The following is a 12,840-nucleotide window of genomic DNA, read 5'->3' on the forward strand; positions in this document are numbered from 1 at the left end:
CATGGGTATTCGGTACCAACATTGTTAGGCAGATGTTACATCGTGACAATCATAAATTCAGCCAACACGAGACCATCGCGAACGCTCAGCAGAGGAAAACCTTTCATACCCGTACCCAGCAAGGTGAGGGTCGGGTGGATGGTCAGGGCCAGGTAGCTGTGAGCTCTCCGTATAAAAATGATCTTCGCAGACCGACCTAGCATCCTCCCACGCAGACCTAAGCGTAGACTCAGTATCAGTTTGAAGAAAGGTGTAACGTGTAATGACCGCTAAGTAGTAGCAAGTGTACCGGGAACCATTCATCGTGAAATTTCAAATCTATTGCGCCGTTCAGGTCGAACTTAACGAGCGCACCATCTCCTTCGAATACAGATTCTCTAAATTTACCGAACAGGGTTTCGCGAAAAGTTATTCTACCAACAATTCCCATTCGAGTACCCCGAGCCCTTCGGTTACACTTTCGTTTGGCCTATACCGACCAATTATGATCATAGTAGCGCGTCTCTAAATTCTTTCTATGTGTATAACTTGTCCACTTGATAAGGGCTTCAGAACACTGAAACAACAGAATTGCTCGCACAGGCGTCTAGTATGTGACTTCCATTACAGATGTGCCGCATTTTCCCAGAATTCTTCCAACAAATCTGTCATTCATTATCCAATTCCAATACTGATTTATGGGATCGCCGTATTTTGTTTTGCATCTTAATACAGGGTGATTCAAAAAGAATACCACAACTTTAGGAATTTAAAACTCTGCAACGACAAAAGGCAGAGCTAAGCACTATCTGTCGGCGAATTAAGGGAGCTATAAAGTTTCATTTAGTTGTACATTTGTTCGCTTGAGGCGCTGTTGACTAGGCGTCAGCGTCAGTTGATGCTAAGATGGCGACCGCTCAACAGAAAGCTTTTTGTGTTATTGAGTACGGCAGAAGTGAATCGACGACAGTTGTTCAGCGTGCATTTCGAACGAAGTATGGTGTTAAACCTCCTGATAGGTGGTGTATTAAACGTTGGTATAAACAGTTTACAGAGAATGGGTGTTTGTGCAAAGGGAAAAGTTCTGGACGGCCGAGAACGAGCGATGAAAATGTAGCACGCATCCAGCAAGCATTTGGCTGTTCCCTCAGCTCGAACAAGAAGCACAATAATTCATATTTCAGCAGGATGGAGCGCCACCACGTTGGCACTTACCTGTCCGTAACTACCTGAACGTCAACTACCCGAGGCGATGGATCGGCCGCCAGGCAGCCCGTGACAGAGCACTTCATCACTGGCCTCCAAGAAGCCCTGATCTTACCCCCTGCGATTTTTTCTTATGGGGGTATGTTAAGGATAAGGTGTTTCGGCCACCTCTCCCAGCCACCATTGATGATTTGAAACGAGAAATAACAGCAGCTATCCAAACTGTTACGCCTGATATGCTACAGAGAGTGTGGAACGAGTTGGAGTATCGGGTTGATATTGCTCGAGTGTCTGGAGGTGGCCATATTGAACATCTCTGAACTTGTTTTTGAGTGAAAAAGAAAACCTTTTTAAATACTCTTTGTAATGATGTATAACAGAAGGTTATATTATGTTTCTTTCATTAAATGCACATTTTTAAAGTTGTGGTATTCTTTTTGAATCACCCTGTATTACTCGTAAAATCCTACATGATTTGACGTGTTCAAGACGTTCACCACTAATCTTGTTATGAGACACTATACTGTCGTTTCTGTTTGTTACAGGTACTGTGTTACATTTTTCTATATCTAAACAGAGCTGCCATCCATTACAACAAATGGAAATTTTGTCCAAGTTTTTCTTTAATTCGTTACTATCGTCCACTGGCGGTACTTTCTTGTGCATAGGGTAACTGTTAACGAACAAACGGTTCATTTATTATCCATATTTAAGCGTTAAAAATTGCAATCGATGTCGCCTTTTGTGTACTCTCTCTCTCTCTATCTCTCTCTCTCTCACACACACACACACACACACACACACACACACACACACACACTTACAATTCCATAAAAAAACATATGTGTAAAAGATATTTTCGATCATTATGTCTAGCAAAATACAAAATTGTCCATCATACTGCACGTGATGTTATTCACATATATAAGTTGCATCGAAATGAAATGAAACTATATTAATACTCAATATCAGCTTTAGGGCACATTTTGAACTCTTCTGGTGTACAAAATGCTTTCTGTCTAAGCCATTTGTGTGTGGCGCTTTTAAACATACTCAGTGACAAATTGAGTGCCCGTATTGGCAACATGTTAAAAGTTTTACCCCTTGTACCTATAACTGTCTTGAGTTTTATTAAGTCAAGGACCTGTGATGTCTGTCTTTAGTTTTAGGTGTGTGTTATGTTGATGAACAGATTGTCGTAGCTTGTGAGTGTGTTGGTTTTTTTTGTATGCATCAGACAACTTAATATAAAGAAAGACGTAACTGTTGGTTTTTTTAAAAATATGTTGTACAAGACTTGCTATTTCTGACTCTACAGATGCATCTGATTACCTTCTTTTGCAAATGAGAACTATTTTGCTCCATGGAATTTCTCCATAACAGAACGACATATGTCAAGTGGGCGAGGAAAAAGGTGTAGCATGCATTGAGAAATAACATATCACTAACACAAGACGTTAGTTTACCTAACAAATCTGTCACACACGCTAACTTAGTACATATATAACCAGTAGGACTCTTCCACGTTAATTTCAAGTCAAGGTGGATCTCAATTAGTCTAGCTGAAGTGTAGTCGTTGCTTTCATCTTTAATACATTAGCTAAAGAGGATACTTGCAGTTTTTTCGAGATTAATAGGCCATTTCATTGATTTGAAATTACTGGCGGCTCTGACTCGATCCGTACTTTCCTGCTGTAATGTTTCAAAGTCTTTCTTCGCTGTAACAAAAGTAAAGTAATCTGCATAGAGCGTGGATTTACGGAACGTAGTGCTAGGCAAGTCGTTTACTTATACATTCTAAGACAGAAAAGAAAAAAGGAAAACGACGCACCACGAAGGAATTACCTGAGTGGGGAGGAAATCAGTGGATATGATGTACATGCCAAGGCAAATAGATGATTACAATTTGAGAAAAACCGGATGATGTATTCGAGACAGGTATATTCGCAAACTGAGCGAGTCAATAACTTGTTGGTCCACCTATGGTCCATCTGCAAGCAGTTTTTCGGCTTTGCATTGATCGATAGAGTTGTTGGATGCCCTCCTGGGTGTATCGTACCATATCCTGTCTAATTGGCGCGTTAGACATTCTAAATCCCGAGACTACTGGAGGGCCCCGCCCACAATGCTCCAAACGTTCTCAACTGGGGAGAGATTCGTAGACCTTGCTGGCCAAGTTGCTCCAAGACAAGCAGTAGTAACTCTCGCTGTTTGCAGTTGCGCATTATCTGTGATGTAGGCCCGGGATGGCATGCCACGAAGGGCAACAAAACGGGGCATATTAGAGTATCGTCGACCTATCGCTGTGCTGTAAGCGTGCCGCAGATGACAACCAGAGGAATCCTGCAATGAAAAGAAATGGCACCCCAGACGATCAGCCTTTGGTTGTCGGGCCATATGGCGGGCGACAGTCAGTCTGGTATCCCACCGCTGTCCAGGGCGTCTTCGGCCTGGAATCTCATTGACTGGAGTGGAATTGTCTTCAGTGATGGGATCCCGCTTCGAAGTGACACCCTATGACTAGCACAGACGTGTCTAGAGATGCGCCGCTCAGCGGTGGGATGGCAACCTGACTGTCGCCTGCTTTATGGGCCGACAACCAGGAGCAATGGTCTGGGCTGCCATTTTCTTTTTCTTCATAGCAGAACTTCTTTGATTTTGATGCGTAGCACTCTTACAGCACAGCGATACGTCGACCGCATTCTACACCCCGTTTTGTTGCCCTACATGGTAAGCCATCCTGGGCTTACATTGCAGCAATGCAGTTCCTGTCCGCACACGGCAAAATTTTCTACTGCGTGTCTTCGTGCTTGCCAAAACCCGCGTTAACCCGCAAGGCCGCCGGATCTCTCCCCAACTAAGAACGGTTGGAGTATTATGGGGAGCGCTCTGCGACCAGCTCAGGATTTTGACGGTGTAGGGCATCAGTTAGAATATGGCACGATATCCCTTAGGAGGACGTCCAACAGCTCTGTCAATCAATGCGAAGCCGAATAACTGCCTGCATCAGGGCCGTAGGTGGAGCAATGCATTGTTGACTTGCTGAGTTCCTGAAACTCTTTCTCTTGAATAAATGATCCAGTTTTTCTGAAATTGTATTCGTTAGTTTGTGTGTACATATAAATCATATCTAATGATTTCCGCCCCATTCGGATAATTTCACCGTGGTGCGGCGGTTTTTCTTGTGTTGGAGCGTTTATGAAGAGTAAAGGTGCCTTGAGACACGGTTAGTGCTGTTGATCCTGTCTGATAAATCTCGTAAGTTTATTGAGAACGTTAAGCCTCCCACCACGTTTTCTTGGGGTACACTGTGGTGTTTCAAAAGTCTAAGCAGGAAACATCGCGTTTCGTTACCGCTTGAGCAACGCCAGGTAAGAAATGTTTATATATATATATATATATATATATATATATATATATATATATATTACTTATCGCGAATGGACCCAGAAGGATCACGCAAAGCTTTCTGACGTCGTTTCTTCCATACTTCTTTCATTCGTTCTCCATGTTTTCTTTTCCTTTCTTCTGTCCATTTTGTTCCTGGTCTCTTTAGTGCTTCCTTCTCCGACAATACAGTCCACTTTTCCACCTTATTTCTAAAAGTTTTTCTATCTTTGACATTTTTAAGTTCAATATTTGCTTTTTGTAAATCTAATTTTACTTGGCTAATCCATGGTGTTGTTGATTTGACTTTTTCTATGTAATTGTTCTGTTGGTGAGTCGTGTGGGGGGAAGTCTAGTGACATGTCCATAAAATTTTAATCTTCACCTTCTTATGTCTGCTGCCAGGTTTGATATAGTTTCTGTGGTTCTTCTTGATTGTATCCGGTATCCTTCTTCTGTTAATTTTGGACCTAAAATCTTTCTCATAATTTTGCGTTCTTCTTTTAGTATTTTTTCTAAATCACATTTTGTGTGGAGTATGAGCGTTTCACTAGCATATAGTGCTGCTGGCTTAATTACTGCGCAGTAGTGTCTGATTTTTGTGTTCGAGGAGATGCATTTTTTATTGTATATTTCATGTGTCATACCATATGCTCTCTTCATTTTCTGTTGTCTGATCTTCTGTGCAACTTTCTCTCCTCCGGTTGGCTCCAAAATTTCACCTAGGCATTTAAAATGTTTTACTCTATTTATTTTTCCGTATTTTGTGTTCAAACTGTGTATATGGAATTTCGTACAGAAAAATTCTGTCTTTTGAAACGAAATTTGTAAACCTACTTTATCCGCGCATTCCTTAAGGATCTCTATTTGTTTGGTGGCGATTTCTTCATCATCTGCAAGTATGGCCAAGTCGTCCGCGAATGCTAAACAAGATATCTCCACGTTGTCTTTGATTCTACCAAGATGGATTGGTTTCCAGTAGGATTGATTTTTTAATTCTTTTTCCCATTCCTTAATGACTTTATCCAGGACTATATTAAACAGAAGTGGAGATAGCCCGTCACCTTGACGTACTCCAGTTTTTATGAGAAAAGGTTCAGAGATTTCTCCCCTGAATTTAACTTTAGATACAGTGTCTGTCAGTGATTCTTTGATAAGCCTTAGTGTTTTGGAGTCAAGTCCAAGTTCCTCTAAAATGTTAAACAAAGATTGCCGGTCAATTGAGTCATAGGCTTTCTTAAAATCTACAAATGTACAAATTATGGGGGCATTTCTAATTGCTTTGTGTTTTAATATTGTATTTAAATTAAATATTTGTTCTATGCATGAGCGACCGGGGCGGAAGCCTGCTTGATAATCACCAATTTGGCGTTCCAGCTGCTCTTGTGTTCTTTTCAGCAGGCATGTTGAGAGAATTTTGTAGGTGACTTGTAAAAGTGAGATTCCCCTGTAGTTATTGACATTTGTTCTGTCTCCTTTTTTATGTAACGGGTGAATAAGGGCACATTTCCAATCCTCTGGTAATTTTTCTGTTTCCCATATTTTTGTTATTATTTTTGTGAGCTCTTGCAACGTCTTTGGTCCTAGGTTTTTTAATAGCTCTGCAACAATGCCATCTTCACCAGATGTTCTATTATTTTTTAAGTTTTTAATGTGACATTTGATTTCTTCCTGTGTTGGTGGTAATGAATCCGGTTGAGCGTTGGCACTGATTTGTTTGGGAAACCTTAAACTAGGTTCTGGGCAATTTAGTAGGTTAGAAAAATATTGAGCCAATACTTGACAGTTTTCCTGGTTTGTTAGGGCTAATTTACCATCTGGTTTTCTGAAACATAAATTTTGAGGGATATATCCTCGTATTTTATCTGCGAAAGTTCTGTAGAAGTCTCTTGTATTATAGTTTTGGAAATTTTCTTCTATGGCATCCAGTTGTGCCTTTGTGTACTTCCTTTTTGCTTGCCTAATAGATTTTTAAACCTGTTTTCTAACCTCGTTAAATAAATGTAGACTTTCTTGTGATTTTTTACTGTTATATTCTTGAAATGCCTTTTTTCTCCTTTCCAATGCATTTTCACAGTCTGAATCCCACCAAGGGTGTTTGAATATCTTTTTCAAGGGAATAGTTTCCTTAGCTATTCGCGTGATTTTAGAATGAAATTCTTCCCATGTGTTTGCCTTTTCCTTCTCCTATTCTTCTTTTACTTTAGATTCTTTAATCTTCTTGGTGTCATATTTCTGTATTTCTGTTTTCTTCTGATGACTTCTTCGTGCTGTAAACTTGATTTTAATTCTAGTTAGGTAATGGTCTGAATCAAAGTTTGCTCCTCTGCGTACTTGGACGTCGTAAATTTCTTTTTGTACTGGGTATGAAATCGCCACATGATCTATTTGAAACTCGCCAATTTGTTGTATAGGAGATCTCCATGTCTTTTGTTTTCTTGGACATTTTCTTAGAGATGTTGACATTATCTTCAGGTTATTCTGCTTACATAGTTCGACGAGCCTTGTACCATTTTTATTGGTAAATTTATGTGCAGGATATTTGCCTACGGTTTTTTGGTGGATTTTCTCTCTACCAATTTGGGCATTAAAATCGCCGAGTAGAACTTTTGTATCATCTTTTGGAATCTTGGCCATTATATTCTCCAAATTTTCCCAGAACTTTTCTGTTTCTATGGGGTTTTTCTTGTTGTCTCCGTTTGTGGGAGCATGAACATTAACCATTGTGTATGTTTTGTTGGCACATTGTAAGCGCATCGTCATTATCCTATTATTTACGGGAGTAACTTCCTTGATGGAGCTGAGCACGCTCTTGTGTATGATAAACGCCATCCCGAGATGGGGGGCTCCTCTTCCGATTCGTTTATCCGTCTTGCTCTTAAAGATGCGATAGTTGCCATAATCTGATGTTTCTTCATCTGTAAAACGTGTCTCCTGTAAAGCTAGTATTACTATCTTTTGCTTTTCAAGTTATGTTGTAAGGTTTAGAAGTTTTCCTGGTTGGATTAATGTATTTATGTTAAAGGTTCCAATGTATGTAGGTGTTTTAAGTGGAAGTTTGCCAGAGAGCTCCGACTTTCTCAGATGTAATCGTGTAAGTCCAGGTTCCCCAGAATCCGAATTCCTGGTTGCCATCTGTTGATGGGTGGATTGGTTACCACCTGGGGTAATGTTGTTATTACTTGCACGAGTCATACTTGCTTGTAATCAAGTTGGTCCAGTGTTTCCACTGGGTGTTTAGAACCAGGGATTGTTAGTTCCTGGCGCATTATGACCAGCCGCACATTGTGTGAACAGACGCTGACCAGGATGCCGATGGTTCCCACTTCAGACGCGTCCTGGATTTGGGTGTTGACAGTGCTTATTGTAATGGCGGCACTTACTCGCCATGACACAGCAGCGTCTTCGGGTTCTGTGGTTTTTGAATGAGTGTGACCCTTGCCAAAAGTCACCCTCCCACACCCTCGTGATGCTGCCGCCTCGGTCCGGGACTGCTTATTTGGGTTTCCCCTTATTCGCAGCTGTCCACCATATCTGATGGATCGTTCGCTATCCGCCACCTGCGACCCGCCCTGTACCTGAGGCTCGGCTAGGGTATATATATATATATATATATATATATATATATATATATATATATATATATATTTGTAGTATGTTAAGTGTAGACTTGTTATTTAAAAAGATTTTGTTTCTTTTCTTTCACATCGAGCGTGGCAGCAAGATGATCCAGTGGGGACTCCAGGCGCGGCGGCCGACGAGAGCTAACCACTATTGCATCGTAGTCGACGGCCGGCGGCTGGAAGAACCGTTGAAACATCATGCTGACCATTATTAATATATGTTTTATGCTTTTTTTTATAAAAGGAAAAGGAGTTCAATGTTGAAAGTGGAAGGATAAAGTTTGTAATTGAATGTCTATTGGTTATCAACTGTTAAATAAACTTCGAGTTGGAAGTTGAAACACACAGTTTGCTCTGTTGTTACGACATACATCGTTAATATTACTTATGTGTGAAATTTGACAAATTTTATTAAAATTCAGACTTCTTGAAGAGGTTCTGGCAGAATTTTACCAGGAGTGTGGACGATCTTCAATAATTAACTAGTTTAAAGTTTTGTTAATGAGAAGTCGACACGTATTGACATTTTGAAAATAGTCGATACTGTGAAGTGTATTAAAATTCTGTTTTAAAACTTTATCGGCGATTGTGGTCAAGAAGATCGGTTTTAAAGTGGAATATTTCGTTAAATGAATACAAGATTGATTCTTTAGTGACATTAATTAATTATTCAAGGAAAAATTAGGAGCATTTCAATTTATTCTGGTAAAGATATCAAGGAGTGTCAGACGGCACAACGAACATTAAAAACTGTACGATTTCGTTGAACTGTCAAAAAAATTTTTTACGATAAAACTTTTCTACAACAGGGACTGGTGGATTTTGCTACGTCTATCCTTATCTTCTAGGTTGAATGTGTTGGAGCCTAATGTTTTTCTTTATGGAATTTTCAAGTAGCTGGGAAAAGAACTTATAATTTGATCTGCGGCGGACCGTCGATACTGGGTACACGGTTAGGCTGTTGTGAAGCGTGTTGGTTTGCAGATTGCCTTTCTTTCCCCTGACGCAGACATCGTTGCTGAGTTGCTGCGACAGGATCGGCGGTTCAGCGCAACACGCAATGTTAGTTTCGTTGCTGTGGAACATTCAGAGTCCAGTATAACATACCTGATTCTGTTAGTCGAATGTTCCTCGATCCAGTAGCATATTTGCGAAGGTAGTCCACTGGATGGTATTTTTAACACAACGAAGCTCCTGTTCCGCTCGATTGGCCCTTTCCTGTTGTCACGTCGACAGCGGCAGTCGGCATACGGAGCTCGCGGTGTGCTGGTAGTGACGCAGGCGTACTATCGTGGAGGTAGAATAAGGGGAGATGGCGCTACAGACTTAACGCTGTACGTTGTTTTGAAGCCAATGGGCTGGACCTGCCGCCATCTTGGATCCCCCTAAACATTAGCAGACGAGTGTATACAATTGCTTCTTGTTCGTTATTTCTGTCGTGTGCACGCGACATTTACTTTCTTTAGTAAATGTTACACTGTTTTAGTGAACAACATAGCATAAGGAACGCAACTTCAAACGTTTTGCTGGTCTTAAATGTGCATTCGATACAGTAATACGACACGAAAATATGACGCCTCTGCCATCAGTACTGTAATTGCTTTTTGTTTATATACTTCGAATAACCGAGAAGAGAAGTACGTGCCATGAAAAGCGTGCTTTCGTAATCCATTTCTATTCATTTTCATTGTGTTTATCTCGATAATTGATAAAGCCAGAACTCCAAAAGCAACGATTGATAGTTTAGAGGCACCGACTTGTATTCGTCGCATTTTCAAGTCAAATGCAAATTTTTAATCTTCAAGTTTGCAAGAAACTTACCTTATTTCCTGTGGTGTCCCATAGATATATGCAGGGATGATATAAACAAGCCAGCTGTCATGTCAACAAAGTGAAAGATTCGTTAAATTACGAAGTAAAATAACTGAATTTAAGACTGTCAGGCCCATTGCAGTTTACACATCTGCTTTGTTTTTAAATGGAACCTATCAAGTGACATTCAGTGTGGCAAATAACACGAATTTACAGGGCAACGCGACAACACAGTGATGATCTATGTAGCCTGCACTTAGATAGGGAACTTTGCTTTAACAAATATGTAACTCTTTAAGTACTTATAATTTAACCACTGGAACAGGTGTTCCACACATTTTACTGAGGATTTACTTAACTACATGTAGTTACATTACTTTTATATTAAATTATTGCATTTTAAACATTAGTCCCCATTTCCAGGATATTTCTTGCCAGGACTTTTCCGTTACTTGGGAATAACCAAACAATGAAAACCAAGTGCATTGCTCACCTCCAGAGAGCTCTTCACGTTGGATTGATAGGAAATCTGAAGTCAAATCACAGAAATAAAACCATTCTGTAAAACTTTACAGTGCATCAGAATTTAAAGAAGATGTAAATTTGGTACGGTCTTCAATGCGAGATGCCTTTAATAGGTTCCACAACGAAACATTGTCGCGAAATTTGGTAGAAAATCCGAAGAAATTCTGGTCGTATGTAAAATACACAAGCAGCAAGACGCAGTCAATACCTTCGCTGCGCAGTGCCGATGGTACTGTTACCGACGACTGTTCCGCTAAAGCGGAGTTCCGAAATTCCTTCACCAGGGAAGACGAATGGAGTACTCCAGAATTTGAAACACGAACAGCTGCTAGCATGAGTTTCTTAGAAGTAGATACCTTAGGGGTTGCGAAGCAACTCAAATTGCTTGATACGAGCAAGTCTTCAGGTCCAGATTGTATACCGATTAGGTTCCTTTCAGATTACGCTGATACAATAGCTCCCTACTTACCAATCATATACAACCGCTCGCTCACCGACAGATCTGTACCTACAGATTGGAAAATTGCGCAGGTCGCACCAGTGTTTAAGAAGGGTAGTAGGAATAATCCATCAAACTACAGACCTATATCATTGACGTCGGTTTGCAGTAGGGTTTTGGAGCATATACTGTATTCAAACATTATGAATCACCTCGAAGGGAACGATCTATTGATACGTAATCAGCATGGTTTCAGAAAACATCGTTTGTGTGCAACGCAGCTAGCTCTTTATTCGCACGAAGTAATGGCCGCTATCGACAGGGGATCTCAAGCTGATTCCGTATTTCTGGATTTCCGGAAAGCTTTTGACACCGTTCCTCACAAGCGACTTCTAATCAAGCTGCGGGCCTATGGGGTATCGTCTCAGTTGTGCGACTGGATTCGTGATTTCCTGTCAGGAAGGTCGCAGTTCGTAGTAATAGAGGGCAAATCATCGAGTAAAACTGAAGTGATATCAGGTGTTCCCCAGGGAAGCGTCCTGGGACCTCTGCTGTTCCTGATCTATATAAATGACCTGGGTGACAATCTGAGCAGTTCTCTTAGGTTGTTCGCAGATAATGCTGTAATTTACCGTCTAGTAAGGTCATCTGAAGACCAGTATCACTTGCAAAGCGATTTAGAAAAGATTGCTGTATGGTGTGGCAGGTGGCAGTTGACGTTAAATAACGAAAAGTGTGAGGTGATCCACATGAGTTCCAAAAGAAATCCCTTGGAATTCGATTACTCGATAAATAGTACAATTCTCAAGGCTGTCAATTCACCAAAGTACCTGGGTGTTAAAATTACGAACAACTTCAGTTGGAAAGACCACATAGATAATATTGTGGGGAAGGCAAGCCAAAGGTTGCGTTTCATTGGCAGGACACTTAGAAGATGCAACAAGTCCACTAAAGAGACAGCTTACACTACACTCGTTCGTCCTCTGTTAGAATATTGCTGCGCGGTGTGGGATCCTTACCAGGTGGGCTTCCAATGGTTCAAATGGCTCTGAGCACTATGGGACTTAATTTCTGAGGTCATCAGTCCCCTAGAACTTAGAACTACTTAAACCTAACTAACCTAAGGACATCACACACATCCATGCCCGAGGCAGGATTCGAACCTGCCACCGTAGCGATCGCGCGGTTCCAGACTGTAGCGCCTAGAACCGCTCGGCCACCCTGGCCGGCCCAGGTGGGATTGACGGAGGACATCGAAAGGGTGCAAGAAAGGGCAGCTCGTTTTGTATTATCACGTAATAGGGGTGAGAGTGTGGCAGATATGATACGCCAGTTGGGATGGAACTCATTAAAGCAAAGACGTTTTTCGTCGCGGCGAGGTCTATTTACGAAAATTCAGTCACCAACTTTCTCTTCCGAATGCGAAAATATTTTGTTGAGCCCAACCTACATAGGTAGGAATGATCATCAAAATAAAATAAGAGAAATCAGAGCTCGAACAGAAAGCTTCAGGTGTTCGTTTTTCCGGCGCGCTGTTCGGGACTGGAATGGTAGAGATAGTATGATTGTGGTTCGATGAACCCTCTGCCAAGCACTTAAATGTGAATTGCAGAGTAGTCATGTAGATGTAAGAAAATAGCGCTTAAATAAGTCCACTTAGGAATGAAATCTGATTTGTTTAAACTTTCCAATCAGAACGATTAGTACACCTGTAAGCGACACAGGCTGGCATTTTTTTTATCAAAACACTTCACGGCTACTCGGAATCAAACCACCAGCAAGGAATGTTTTGGGGTAGCTAACATGGCGGATCTTCACTTGGGTCAAGTTTATGACGTCATGACAACTCCTCTTATTTTTACCTCCATG

The sequence above is a fragment of the Schistocerca piceifrons genome, chromosome 2, assembly GCF_021461385.2.
Source record: "Schistocerca piceifrons isolate TAMUIC-IGC-003096 chromosome 2, iqSchPice1.1, whole genome shotgun sequence".
Lineage (NCBI taxonomy): Eukaryota > Metazoa > Arthropoda > Insecta > Orthoptera > Acrididae > Schistocerca > Schistocerca piceifrons.